We start from the raw sequence: 14,842 nt of genomic DNA, 5'->3' as shown, positions 1-14,842 counted from the left end.
TAGAGATGTAATTATATTTAAAATCCACGCTTTACGAATGAGCTAAAGCGAGGAAGGTATCCCTGTCACCAGCATTTGTGCTAAAGTATTTCCTACCACTGGTGGGTGTGGGGAAGAAAATGTTTATGTGCTTGTACTATTTTAAAGACTCCTCTCCCCATTAACTTTAATGAATGCATGAATGTATTTACAGAGTCATTAAAAATAATACACTGAGGAACATACTGGCCAGAGCAACAAAATGTCAGGGGTTCAGAAACTGTAAATCACACACAGATTGCTCAAATGCACGACTCTTCTCCAGTCCCTCACCACAATTTGTCATTCTCATTCAAAAAATTGGATAAGGATCATACGGGAAGGGGTGTCAGCATTCTTGCATAATAATACAAATATTCTGCGATTCACATAGTCCAGGCCAAGGTATTTAAAGTCGATTTGTATTGCAATCTAAGCGTTTATACCTTGTACGGCATCCACAGAACAACTAATACCCATCAGGCAGCTAAAAATACAACGTCAGTGCAACTGTCATCACAACACCCATAAATCTTTAATCATTCAATCCTTGGGGTGGCACGGTGACATGTGGTTAGCACTGCTCCCGGGTTCAATTCCTGGCATGGATCCCTGTATGTGTGCTCTGGTTTCCTCCCTTCGTCCAAAAGACATGCTGGCTGGGTGCATCGGCCATGCTAAACTCTCCCTCAGTGTACCCAAACAGGCGCCGGAGCGTGGCAACTAAGAGATTTTCACAACAACTTCATTGCAGTGTTAATCTAAGCCCGTTTATGACACTAATGAATAAACTTTAAAACTTAAACTTCAAACTGAACAAAAGCTTTTCAATTTGTGCAACAATAATCTTCGAGAAATTGTTTTGGAAAAGATACATTCCCCTAAAATACAAACAAGGGTATTGCAACAAAGCAAAGTAATAAAATGCATTTCGGCAACTAAAGTCATCTGTAAAATGATGTGCTGTCAGACCTCATAATCTTGCATCCTTGTTAAAAGTGATCAAAACATACAAACTGTCCACAAAATAAGCGAGCTAAAATCCCTTTGTTTGGGGCAAAGAAGATGATAAATTATTCAGTGTGGTGATGGTCATTTATCCGATCCCAGTTTGTGAGCTATTGCTGGGACCTGACGACTGCCACAATTGCCTCAAAATGACACTCCTTTGTTTAAGGGACTTTGATACAGTCTGACTCTGTGATATAGGACAACATAATTGCAAACATTTCCATTGATTGAGCTTTTAATAATTGGTTTAAACAGCACTTGAGGAGTGACGCACAGAGGACATGGTCGAGAGAGAAGTTTTAAACTGACCCGAATTACTGCCCTCTCCGCCCCCACAGGAACAAAACAAACACGGTTTTCAAATTACAAAGAAGTGCAATGAATGAAGTGGGCTCATCTACTTGCTTTAACTTCAATCAGCACACTGAATATCATTGCTCCACCATCAGGCAGTAACAACAGTGAAAATTAGCCAGTGCCCACTGTGAACTGTGTGCTGCTGAAATGTTGGAACATCCACATTTCTTGTTACGAGATTGACATTTCCAACTCAACGTTCTTGCAAAACAATTAAGATTTTAGATATGCCAAATTACACCTTCACAGAAATTTTCATTTCCTTCCCCCCTCCAACCCCCACCCCCTCCCTCACTTCTGCTTCTTCCATTCTTCCCATGGTCTAATCTGGCATCTCATAAGCACTTGATTAACTGGCTTTCTCTTCTTCTTTTAGCCTTGGTTGTATCCTGCACTACAGATATTGTCCCTTTACCTAATTACACTCCATTACCTAATGCGCTCCATTACGCTGATACTGAATGGCTACCTTATCTCTGGGCGCAAGAATCTGACCTTTGTTTTTCATTGATACAGAGAACAAAGACCATAGGCTCCATCGGATCCAAACTTATTTAACAATTTGAGCACCAAACCTATCAGTAGGCTTCAGACAAGAAATCTTTGTGAGCCAATGATAATTTAGTGTCAGGCAAATGTCACGCTCAATCATTGCCACACTCAATTTGTGTAAATACATTATACTTCAATGCAAAAATTGCTTGATTGTACAAATACCTCTTTGATGCAGCGCTTTGATATACACTTCTGTAATCATAGATCTAAGAGGCTGTCACCAACATAAGTGTAAATGAGCAAGCCAGCACCTAACTGCACCCTGCAGCACACTGACAAACTCTGCTCAGCACCAGCACAGCTTATACACATCCCAGAACATTAAAGTGCTGGTCCTCTTGTTTCAAGCATCATTATCTCCTTGAGGCATCTGTGGAGAGCAAAATAGCTCATCCTTTGTATATCGGAAAGAATTGAAGGAATACAAGTTGAGGATGTGGTCCCCTTGACAACCACCAGCAATGTCATGCCATTTAAAGTACAAATTATCTGCCAGCCTTTCTGAAGCAAAAGGCAATGCTCCATAACCACCCCCTAGCAATTTCAAGCGTAGCCCCTCCTTTAATGAATAATTATATCAGCAATAGCTGCCACAATCATGATCACATGTACATTATTCGATCTCCCTCCCAGACCTTCCCCCTTTCCCTTCGCTCAGTAACTCCAGGGCACGATCAACACCAGGAGAGAAATGTGCATCAATCCAAACTCCAAACATCACTGGATACTACTGCATATTTCCCCATGATGTAATCCATTATGTCTGATAGCAATTTCTGGGCTGTAACTCTCAAAGGATTCTGAATGTAAAATATTGCAATAAAGTTTACAACAACCAAATGAATGAAGCAAAGAACTAGACTACAATGGAAGCAGTAAATTCAAATCTATATAATCAGAGTAGGTTTTATGACAGAATTAATAATATCATATATAAAATGTGCACACACACGCACACACGTGCACACAAACACGTGCACACAAACACATGCACACACACACAGGTGCACACACACATACACGTGCGCGCACTTGCACACACACACACGTGCACACATACTCATGCGCACACACACACACCCATGTGCACACCCACACACACACACATGCGCACACATTCATGCGCATGCATACACACACGTGTGCACGCACACACACGCACGCTCACACAATGTCAACACATGCTTCAACACTGTAAGATGTCGAAGCAGAAACAGGTCATTCAGCCCATCGAGTCTGCTCAGTCACACAATGAGATCATGACTCATCTGGAGTGATAATCCTCAACTCCACTTTCCTGCCTTGTCCCCATGATTCCCTTACTAAGTAAAAAACCTGCCTATCTCAGCCTTGAACATACTTAACAGCTGAACCTCTGCAGTACAAAATTCCACAGAATCACTGCCTCACTGAGGGAAGAAATTCCTCCTCATCTCTGTCTTAAATGGATGACCCATTACTCTGCGATTATGCACTCTGATTTCTTCCACAAGGGAAACAACCCCTCAGCATCTGTCATGTTCTCTGAGAATCCTATATCTCTCAATAAAGTCATATTCCATTCTTCTAAACTCCAATCAGTACAGGCCCAATCACCTCAATCTCTCCTCATAAGAAAATTCCTCCATACACAGAATCAGGCTAGTAAACCTTCTTTGGACTGCCTCCAATGTCAATATATCTTTCTTTATCTAAGGGGACAAACTATTCACACTATTACTGGTGCGGTCTAACTGGTGTCAAGCCAACTTATATTGCATCAACTTTTAGTGATTGGTTTTAAATACAATGAGTGTTCAGAAAGTAAGTTGCTTTAACAAACCCACATTGATATTATCCAGTACAAGTGATCCAGATTTCGGGCGCCAATTATCCCTCTTCCAAATTAAGTATCGTTTCTGATGCTCAAACAATAGATTCAGAAAGATTCTGGTTCTGAAAATGTCAGCAAGTCATGTCATGAAAAGCTTTTCTTATTCAACATGTCTTTAGAAAGACTCTCAGAAAAAACATGGGCCACCAGCACCTCTACTTTCTCAGAAGACTAAGGTAATTTTGGCATGTCAACTACAACTCTCACCAACTTTTATAGATGCATCTTGGAAAGCATTCTTTTTGGTTGTATCACAGCTTGGTATGGCTCTTGCCTTGCCCAAGGCCACAAGAAACTACATAAGGAAGCCCAATCCATCACACAAACTAACCTCCCATCCATTGACTCTGTCTCCACTTCACACAGCCTCTGCAAGGAGCCAGTATAATTAAGGACCCCATGCATCCCTGACATTCTCTCTTCCACCTTCTTCCATTGAAAAAAAAGAAATAAAAGTCTGAGGTTATATTCCAACCGACTCAAGAACAGTTTCATCCCTGCTGCCATCAGAATGTTGAATGAACTGACCTTGCATTAAGTTGATCTTTCTCTACACCCTAGCTATAACCATAATATTATGCTCTGCACTCTCTCGTTTCCTTCTCTATGAACAGTATGCTTTGTCTGTATAGTGTACACGAAACAATACTTTTCATTGTGTACTAATACATGTGACAATAATAAATCAAACCATAAATCAAAATCAAAGTTCAAAGCAACCCAGGAAGCCATGATATACTGCCACTTTCCTGAATGGTACATGGGCTCTTCTCTCTGTATGATATTGATGGGGAGACATCATTAACCATGACATATTTTGGTCAGGAAGAAGAGGGGGATTGAAAGTTGAGGTAGCCTACTATTTTCTCCACAGTAAGGTGACATTCCTCAATTTTTATTAATTACATTTGACTTGTGAACCAAAATCTATTAAAAATAACAGAGCCTGAATTAATAAGATCATGAATGTAAAATTATCATGCTTTGACCAACTCTTTGTCATTAACCCTTATGAGCGGGATTTTACAGCCTCGCTCAGGCAAGACCAGAAATTCTCACCCGAGGCCACTGGAGATTTCCATCGTCGATTCCTGGTGGGAGAGGTGGGAGAGCTCTGGCCGATTTCTCCTTATATAAAGTTATATTTTGTTTTCCAATGACACTGTGCAGCACCTTGGGACTTTTTTTTAACCTAAAAGGTGCTATATAAATACAAGTTGTTGTAATATGAATATATTTATGAGACATAACTGCCTGTGGGAATAATCCACAAAACCTGTTTAAGCCAGGAGAATGTGTCAGCTTTCTTGAAATGAAGGTGAACTTTTTGAAATCCACCAGCTAAAATTTCCAACAATAATATGTTAACAACTGTGTGTACATTTAACCCAGAGGCAAAAAGGTAGCAGTCTCAAGAAGAGGTGTGTATCCCAACTCAACTACTGTGCCCTCAAGGCCTTGATTTCAGGACTCTGGGAACAGAGGCTTGTGTTCGCCAAGGAAAGGCCCCAGATAGCACACCAAACCTCACCTCATGCATCCATTAACAGAGAACACATATTCCATCTTGAACACTTGCACATCACCATCAGCCCATCTGTCATGTTGCTCACACCTCATCCTTTGGTCCTTCCGAGTAGGGCTCACCTCTTTGCACAGTCAGATTGTGAAGGGCACAGAAAACGTGTGACCATGTGGGAAACCCTCTCCGGTGCGGAATGCAGAGAGACCCCTTAGCGGTCCAGGCACCAAAAGCCCATCTTCAGAATTCCTACAGACTGCTCCATAAGTGAGCGTATGAAGCAGCGTTGTACCTCTCCTCAGTGGGAGTCTAATGGCAATGCACTGGAATCATCAGCTACTTTTTAATTGGGTAGCTCTCATCACTCAGCAATGAACCATCCTTGCTGATGTTCTGAATTTTGTGGTGATGGACATTCTCACTCTCCCAACAGCTGCAAGCTCCATGTGTACCTCAACCCACACCATCTGGAGTCTACAGGCATCCTCTTCCAGTGATGTTTAAATTGAAGTTTATTTATTAGTGTCACAATTAGGCTTACATTAACACTACAATGAAGTAACCGTGAAAATCCCCGAGTTGCCACACTCCGGCGCCTGTTTGGGACACTGAGGGAGAATTTAATATGGCCAATGCACTTAACCAGTTTGCCTTTCAAACTGTGGAAGGAAATCAGAGCACGCTAACACGAGGGGACATAGCTTTAAATTAAGGGATGGTAATTATAGGACAGATGTCAGAAGTAGGTTCTTTACTCAGAGGGTAGTAAGGGCCTGCAGCAGTTGTGGACTCACCAACTTTAAGGGCGTTCAAATGGTCAGTGGATAGGCATATGGATAACATTGGAATAGTTTAGGTTAGAGGGTCATTAGATTGGTTCCACTGGCCGGTGCAACATCGAGGGCCGAAGAGCCTGTACTGCGCTGTAATGTTCTATGTTCGCGCAGAGGAAACCCCTGCAGACACGAGGAGAATGTGCAGACTCCACACAGAGAATGACCCAAGGTATGAATTGAACTCGGGTCCCTGGTGCTGTGAGGCAGCAGTGCTAAACAAGGTGGGATCATTTTGACTCTCTTGTTTGTGAGCTTTCCATGCAGCCTTGTCAGGGTCCAGCCTCCCTCCCCCCTTGGTCTTTCCTCTGCCCTCCATTGTTTGTCACCCTCATCCACCTTTTGCACCTTTATTTGCAATCAGGATGGAGGAATTCTAATACTTGTGTCCTCTTCGCAACTTGTTATCCTATTAACCTTTGTCTCATTGACTTCAGGAAACATAAAGGAGAACATGCCCCTGTCTACATCAATGGGGACGAAGTAGAAATGGTCAAGCGCTTCAAAATTTTAGGTATTCAGATCACCAACAACCTGTCCTGGTCCCTCCATTCAGACATTATAGTTAAGAAATCTCACCAACACTTTTACTTTCTTAGGAGACAAAGGAAATTTGGCATGTCCGCTACAACTCTCACCAACTTTTACAGATGCATCATAGAAAACCTTCTTTCTGGTTGTATCACTGTTTGGTATGGCTCCTACTCTACCCAAGACCACAAGAAACTACAAAAGGTCATGAACGAAGCCCAGTTCATCACGCAAACCAGCCTCTCATCCATTAACTCCGTCTACACTTCCCGCTGCCTCAGAAAAGCAGCCAGCATAATCAAGGACCCCACACACCATGAACATTCTCTCTTTCACCTTCTTCCATTGAAAAAAAGACATAAAAGTCTGAGGACACGTATCAACCGACTCAAGGACAGTTTCTTCTCTGCTGCCGTCAGACTTTTGAATGGACTTACCTCACATTAAGTTGATCTTTCCCTACACCCTAACTATGACTGTAACACTACATTTTGCATTCTTTCATTTCCTTCTCTACGAACGGTATGTTTTGTGTGTTTAGCATGTAAGAAACAATACTTTACACGGTATACTATTACATTTGACAATGATAAATCAAATCAAATCATCAACAAACATAGATACAATACACTCAGTGGCCATTTCCAATTCATTAACATAAATTATAAATAGTTGAGGGAACAGCACTGATCCCTGTGGCACTCCACTAGTTAAGTTTGGTAACCTGGACACAACCCAATCACTCTGACTCTTTGCTTCCTGTTAGCTAACCCTCTGTCCAAGTTAATACCTTACCCCCAAAACCATGAGCTCATCCAGTGTAGTAATCTTTTATATGGCACCTTACTGAATGCCTTTTGAAAATGGAATTTGCAAATTAAATCCCATCAAGTTTAAATATATAGATTAAGATTTATAATATGATGCACATAATTCTTAAATACAGAGGTCAAATTCTGTAAATTAATTGTGTGGCAAAATACATTAATGTTAACATCAAATACTTTAAATAGGCTTAATTTCAAAGTGCTCAATATATTATTTGAATTTTAGAAAGTACAAAACAACATCTATACAATCTGCAAGATCTACTATCATGTGCTATAGAGAGGAGCTTATTTTTTTTCTTTTAAGTCACAAGATTTCACATGGGGATCTGAAGTTTCACCAGACCTTTTGTTCACATTTGACCAAGCACAGTATGACTGTAACACTGCATGCTGCACCCTCTCCTTCCCTTCTCTATGAACGGCATGCTTTGTCTGTATAGCGCGCAAGAAACAATACTTTTTACAGTGTACTAATACATGTGACCGTAATAAATCAAATCAAATAGAATGTTGTATTTGTTGATTTACTGGTACATTATTTCTGTTGCAGTAAAAGACAATTATTTTTAAATTTCCTGCACCATTCTTTCATTAGCTGACTCGCTCTTTCACAAAGTTAGGAAGGGTGTCCCTGAGAGTGTGCTAATATTTGCAGCTGGATAATCCTTATACAAACCATCCCCTCTCTTCCACTGCACCCCCACCGCACCCCCACCCCACCCCACCCCCACTACTTTCAGTCATCTCTACTTTACAAAACGTATGCCTGAGGTATTAATACACTCCTCAAGTTCCTCATTGGTTCATTGTGAAAAAAAACAAATAAATTTAAACAACAACAGGTTTATTTGGTAGTACAAACTTTCGGAGCACTGCTCCTTCATCAGGTGAGTCACCTGATGAAGGAGCAGTGCTCCAAAAGCTTGTACTACCAAATAAACCTATTGGACTTTAACCTGGTGTTGTGAGACTTCTTATTGTGCCCACCCCAGTCCAACGCCGCCATCTCCACATCATAAATTTAAACACGACTTCATCATACACATTGCAAACAACAGACATTATCATGCAGCCAACGTTAATGACCCAGAACTCGCCGTCAACAAGGATGGTGGATGATGGATGATTTTAAAGGGAAACTTAAAGGGCTTTTAAGGGAAATAAACTTGCAGGGTTATGGGGCAGAGCAGGAAAATGACTCTCCAAATAGCAGGCATGGATTGAATGGGTAGAATGGCCCTTACTGTGCCATAATGATGCTGTTTCAACAACTTACATTATGTGTACAATTAATGTAATAAAATATTCTAAGGTGCTTCAAAGGCTTGAGGAAAAAATAGATGCTGAGTCAAAGATGACGTTAGGACTGGATAATTTATTCCTCTCAGGCTTGGGAGGAATACTCTGTCTGAAAGCTGCTGCAGACTCAATGGGCCAAATGGCCTCCTTCTGCACTGTAGGGATTCTATGATTCTAAGCAATGAGCTTTAAGAAGTGTGATAAAGAAGGGTGGCAGGCAAAAGGTGGGGAATTATAGGCCGGTTAGTTTAACGTCTGTTGTAGGAAAAATGTTAGAATCCGTCATCAAGGAGAAAATAGCAAGGCATCTTGAGGGGAATTGCTTGATAGAGCAGACGCAGCACGGTTTCGTTAAGGGGAAGTCGTGTCTGACAAATTTATTGGAGCTCTATGAGGATGTGTCTCGGGCGGTGGATAGAGGAGAGCCGGTGGATGTGGCCTTTCTTGATTTTCAGAAGGCGTTTGACAAGGTGCCTCACAAGAGGTTATTGCAAAAGGTCAGGAGGCATGTAGTTGGGGGTAGGGTGTTAGCATGGATAGAGGATTGGCTGTCAAATAGGAGGCAGAGAGTGGGGGTCAATGGGTGCTATTCGGATTGGCGGTCGGTGACTAGTGGAGTGCCCCAGGGGTCGGTGCTGGGGCCTCAGCTATTTACCATTTATATAGATGATCTGGAGGAGGGAACCGAGTGTATGGTGTCGAAATTTGCTGATGACACCAAGATTGGTGGAACGGCAAATTGTGCGGAGGGTGTGGAGAGTCTGCAGAAGGATCTAGATAGGCTGGGCGAATGGGCCAGGAACTGGCAAATGGAATTTAATGTTGGCAAATGTGAGGTTGTCCACTTTGGTAGGAATAATGGTAGGAAGGACTATTACTTACGTGGCGAAAAACTGCAGCATGCGATGGTGCAGAGGGACCTCGGGGTCCTTGTGCATGAGTCGCAAAAACCCAGCTTGCACGTGCAGCAGGTGGTCAGGAAGGCAAATGGGATGCTGGCCTTCATAGCGAGGGGGATTGAATATAAAAGTAGGGAGGTCTTGCTGCAGCTGTACAGGGCACTGGTGAGGCCGCGGCTGGAGTACTGTGTGCAGTTTTGGTCGCCACACTTACGCAAGGATATTTTGGCCTTGAAGGGAGTGCAGAGGAGATTTACTAGGCTGATGCCGGAGTTGAGGGGGTTGAGCTATGAGGAGAGGCTGAATAAACTAGGTTTGTACTCGTTAGAGTTTAGAAGAATGAGGGGAGATCTCATTGAGACGTATAAGATGTTGCATGGGATGGATAGGATAGAGGTGGAGAGACTCTTCCTGCGCAGAAAGGACAGTAGGACTAGAGGGCACAGCCTCAGGATAAAGGGGGGGCGGTTTAGAACAGAGTTGAGGAGGAACTTCTTCACTCAAAGGGTGGTGAATCTCTGGAATTCTCTGCCCGTTGAAGTGGTGGAGGCTGCCTCGCTCAATATTTTTAAGACGCGGGTTGATAGGTTTTTGATAGGCAAGGGGATTAAGGGTTATGGGGAGAGGGCGGGAATGTGGAACTGAGCCACGACAGATCAGCCATGATCTTATTGAATGGCGGGGCAGGCTCGAGGGGCTGGATGGCCTACTCCTGCTCCTATTTCTTATGTCCTTATGTTCTTATGAGACTTCAGCTGGAGATGGAGAGTCAGCCACAATTGATGGGAAGGAGGAATGCAAAACAAGACAAAATCCTAGGAACAGAGATGTCAATGGAAAGGATTTGCATTTCCTGGAGAGGCTCAGCGAGAAAGGGCAGCAGAGTTTTGAATGAACTGAAGTTTATGGAAAGTGGAGGGTTGGAGGCTGTTTGGATGCACTTTGGAATAGTCCAGAGGTAACAAAGTCATGGGATGAGGATTGTAACAATATTTGGACTGAGATGAGGTGGGCAATGAGAAGGTGGCAGTAGATGGGTCTGTGTGATGGAGACAATAAACATCGAAGACTCAGTTAAGTCATGAATAGGACACTGAGGTGGTGAATAATGTAAATCACCTCGAGACAGCAATCAGTTACGAGCTTGAATTAGTTGTCAGTGTGTAGAAATTGTGCTGAAAACTGAAGCAATGGTTTCAGCTACCAATGTTAAGATGGAGGAAATTGCAGCTTATCCAAGACTGGATATTGAACAAAGAGTTCAATGCCAGTGCTGACAAAGAGCCAAAGGACTCAGTACATTAACTCTGCTTTCTCTCCTTACAGACACTGCCAGACCTGCTGAACTTTTCCAGCATCCTCTGTTCTTGTGTTGATTTTGACAGTGCGGAAAGTGCTGGACAGATTGATCGGGTATTACCAGTGATCATGTGGAACAGAATCCATGTCACCAATAAACAGCATATCAATGAGAAAGAGATTGTGGCCAGAACTGGGTCCTTGTGAGACTCTGCGGGTGGCCGTGCTGTGGGTGGGAAGAGAATAAACAGGTAGAGATGTTCCTGTCACCATTGTATTGGTAAGACTGAAGTTAAGAATATCCTGAGCTCAACAACGAAGGAGAGGGGCTGCTGGACAATGGTGTGGTCAGCCTTGTTGAAGGTGTGCAGGTGGACAAGGAGATACCATACACAATGGCTGCATTAATGGGGAATGTGCTTTTAGAACATAGAACATTACAGCGCAGAACAGGCCCTTCGGCCCACGATGTTGCGCCGACCAGTTAAAAAAAAACAACTTATCAATGCTTTTGTCCTTGTCCTTTTGGGTCAAGAAGTATTTAGATGTGTACTTGCGATGCCAAGGTATACAAGACTATGGGCCAAGGGCTGGAAAATGGAAATGGAATAGTTAGGTGGCTGTTTTTGACCAGCACAGACATAATGGGCCAAAGGGCCTCTTTAGACCTCTGTGATTCTCTAAGTTCTTAGTTCAGTGAGGGAGAAACAAACTGCATTGCTGAAAAGATTCACTCTGAGAGCAGCCGGGCAGGTGTTATGGGTAAGGGAGGTAACAAATGCATTCAAGGCCTTTGGCAGGGAAAGGGAGGTTGCAGATGGCATGGTCATTTGTAAGGATGGAAGGCGTTCTCATTTTAGGAGAGGGTCGATGATGCCAGTTTTTAAAGGGAGTCTGAGAAGAGAAAACCAGTGTTAGCGTGGGGACGAAGAACAGAACTTGGATTCTGTGGGCTAAAGAGAAGGAATGGTGCATGTCATGGGCAAGATAAGGTTAGAGAAGAGAATAATACTGCCACACACAAACATTAAACATCCCCTGTTCTCTCTGAGTATCAGCCACCAAGGTTTTAAACACCCCTTAATAACTGTTTCTCTCGTCAAAGGTGCTGCTTGACCTACTGAGTGAACCTTTGCAGCATTTTCTGTTTTTATTTTGGATTTCCAACATCTGCAGTATTTTTTAAGCTTAGAGGGAAGATGGTCAGAAATCATAGAATCCCTACAGTGCAGAAGTGGGCTATTCAGCCCATCGAGTTTGTACTATCTCTCTCCAAGAAAGCATCCTATCTAGATCCTATCCCCACATGTTTACCCCATTAATTTCCCCAACCTTGGGACACTAAGGGACAATAATTTAGCACGGCCAATCCATCTAATCTGCACATCTTTGGAGTGTGGGAGAAAACCAGAGACCCGGAGCAAACCCACACAGACACAGGGAGAACGTGCAAACTCCACACAGTCACCCAAGGCCGGAATCGAACCCGGGTCCCTGGCGCTGTGAGGCAGCAGTGCTAACCACTGTGCCAGTGGGCAATTGGAAGAGGAGGGTCTGGTCTGGCATGGGGGGGGGGGGGGGGGTGACCATTGCGAAACGGTCCTGTTACAACAGGGATACATAGAATCTTAAGAACCTACCACGCTATTATCTTTAACCCAGAGCAATTTAGTGGCAATGTCTAACTCATCTGTCTCTGATTATGCCCAAACTGACGGGAAAGTGGTTGAAAACTTAATGCATCTCAGAGAGTAAATTGCTTTGTGCAAAAAGAAAGTCTCACCGGGAAATTATCACATTTCCCAAATAGAAAATTACAATTCACCTCTTTTGAAAGTTGACAAGAGGGGGGGAAAAAAAAAGCAACTTTCTGAGAATATGAAGGGGCGTTTAAAACCCTGGTCACAGATACTCAGAGAGAGCTGCGGGCGTTCAACGTTTGTGTGTGTTATTCTCCAGCACACAACAGCAGGTGTAATCCAAAGCAGCTCGGCTTGGCAAACTGGGGAAGAGGAGATTCCCTCCCTGCTCTGGAACCAATCCTTGCTGCCCGCTGCGCTCCCCCTTCACCACCACCACCACCACCACCTTCTACACTCAGACTGACAGCTCAGAGAAAAGACAAGGGGGCCTTTTGCTAAAACAAAAACCCAAGAAAACCGAAGCTTTTAACAACACGATTGCAACAACAAACAATGCTCCTGATCCGCAGCCCCCCTTCCCGTAAGGACAAGCAGATTGCCAGCCTGCGCGCTGCATCTGTCCAAGCCCAGGCTTCTTTACACTGAGCCTGCCTGTGTGTGTGTGTGTGTGTGTGTGTGTACACACTGCACTATCCCTGCAGCAATTCCTTTCTAAAGAGGGTGGGTTTTTCGGGGGAGGTGGTGAGGATTTATTTGTTTTTAAAATGAAATACCTCTGGGATCCCCTTCACCGATTACCGGCTAGCTCTCCCTCTGCATCTCTGCTGTCCTCCCAATCGCTCTTTAGAGTCTTTGCTCTTATTTTTTTACATTGTTCCTGCTGCTTGCCGCACTCGGCGGAAGTGAAACCTCCAAATATGTGTCAGCCCTATCAAATTTACTCACACTTTCCCAGCCAGTTTCCCCGTTCGCATACGGCGAAATAAACCCATTCACGGTTAACCGCTATGTCCACAACCCCCTTCATTTTCATACACGCTGTAATTCCTGTGCAGACAGAAATTTGCTCTGAATACGAGTGCCAGAGAAAAGGACTCCCCTGAATGTTGGCATCCACAGCCTATTGCTCGTCCTGTATTTTTCACCCTCTTGCAAACCTCACCCCCCCCCCCACCTCCTGAAATCCTGACTCATGGCAATTTCCTGAAGAACATCAGCCAGCTTCTCCCTCGAGTGGTCACCCTTCATGTGTGAGCAGTGAATGGCACTCAGCTATTCGACTGTGGAAGGATATCGCCCAGAACCTGAACTTGCCAATATTCACACAAGTGGGCGGAGGGGGTCACTGGACAGTTCAGTGGGGGTGGGGCTGGGGGCAGGGGCAGCACGGTTTGATTTTCCCCTTCCTTTCTCAAGGGCGCCAGGCTAAATTTCCCTGACCCCAAGTGCAGATCAGCAAACTCAGCCCAGTGTGGGTATCAAGCTAATATGAGATGCCTATTTGGAAAAGAAGGTTCTGAGGTATGCTGCATTTGCATTGTGAGGACATTCTCCTAATTTCTAACAAACTCCTCCAAGAATCTCTGGTGCACTTGTTGTGTACTAGCTTCAGTTGTAGAATCATAGAATCCCGACAGTGTAGAAAGAGGCCATTCAGTCAATTGAGCCTGCACCAACAACAATCCCAGCCAGACCTTATCCCCATAACCCTACGTATTTATCCTGCTAATCCCCCTGATACTAAGGAGCAATTGAGCACAGCCAATCAACTTAACCCGCACAGCTTTGGACTGTGGGAGGAAACCGGAGCACCCAGAGGAAATCCGTACAGACATGGGGAGAATGTACAAACTCCACACGACAGTGACCCAAGCTGGGAATCGAACCCAGGTCCCAGGAGCTGTGAGGCAGCAGCGCTAACCACTGTGCCACCGTGCCACTCACAAAATCCACTCAAGATCCATTCAGTAAAACCCTTTGTGGTTGAAAGCTGAACTCTAGCTCTGTGGCACATACATATTAAACACACCTATAGACGCTTAAACTGGCAATTACAGATTTAGCAGTCAAGCACCAATGTTATGTAAATTTCCTGGAGATATATCGGACACTCCTGCATTCAGCCCCTCTACTGAAGGTGATGTGTGTGCTGGTAGGAAAGGAGCAGGATGT

General features: G+C 43.8%; 1 protein-coding gene across 2 annotated transcripts in view; it reads right to left on the bottom strand.

Annotated features, from left to right (window-relative positions):
• The window catches only part of LOC145342393 (serine/threonine-protein kinase PAK 3), a 247,444-nt gene extending 233,890 nt beyond the window's left edge, over positions 1–13,554 (bottom strand). Inside the window, exon 1 of one of the 2 annotated variants that reach the window (XM_080187944.1) lies at positions 13,444–13,554. The gene's annotated coding sequence lies outside the window, so the exon portion shown is untranslated. The remainder of the gene's footprint in view (positions 1–13,443) is intronic. The other variant, XM_080187945.1, reaches the window with a different exon arrangement.
• Positions 13,555–14,842: the final 1,288 nt, after the last annotated feature.

This window comes from Carcharhinus amblyrhynchos, chromosome 4 (genome assembly GCF_965287045.1).
Source record: "Carcharhinus amblyrhynchos chromosome 4, sCarAmb.v2.hapA, whole genome shotgun sequence".
Classification (NCBI taxonomy): Eukaryota; Metazoa; Chordata; class Chondrichthyes; order Carcharhiniformes; family Carcharhinidae; genus Carcharhinus; species Carcharhinus amblyrhynchos.
Note: the sequence above shows the minus strand (reverse complement) of the source record. Positions and strands in the feature narration are given on the sequence as shown.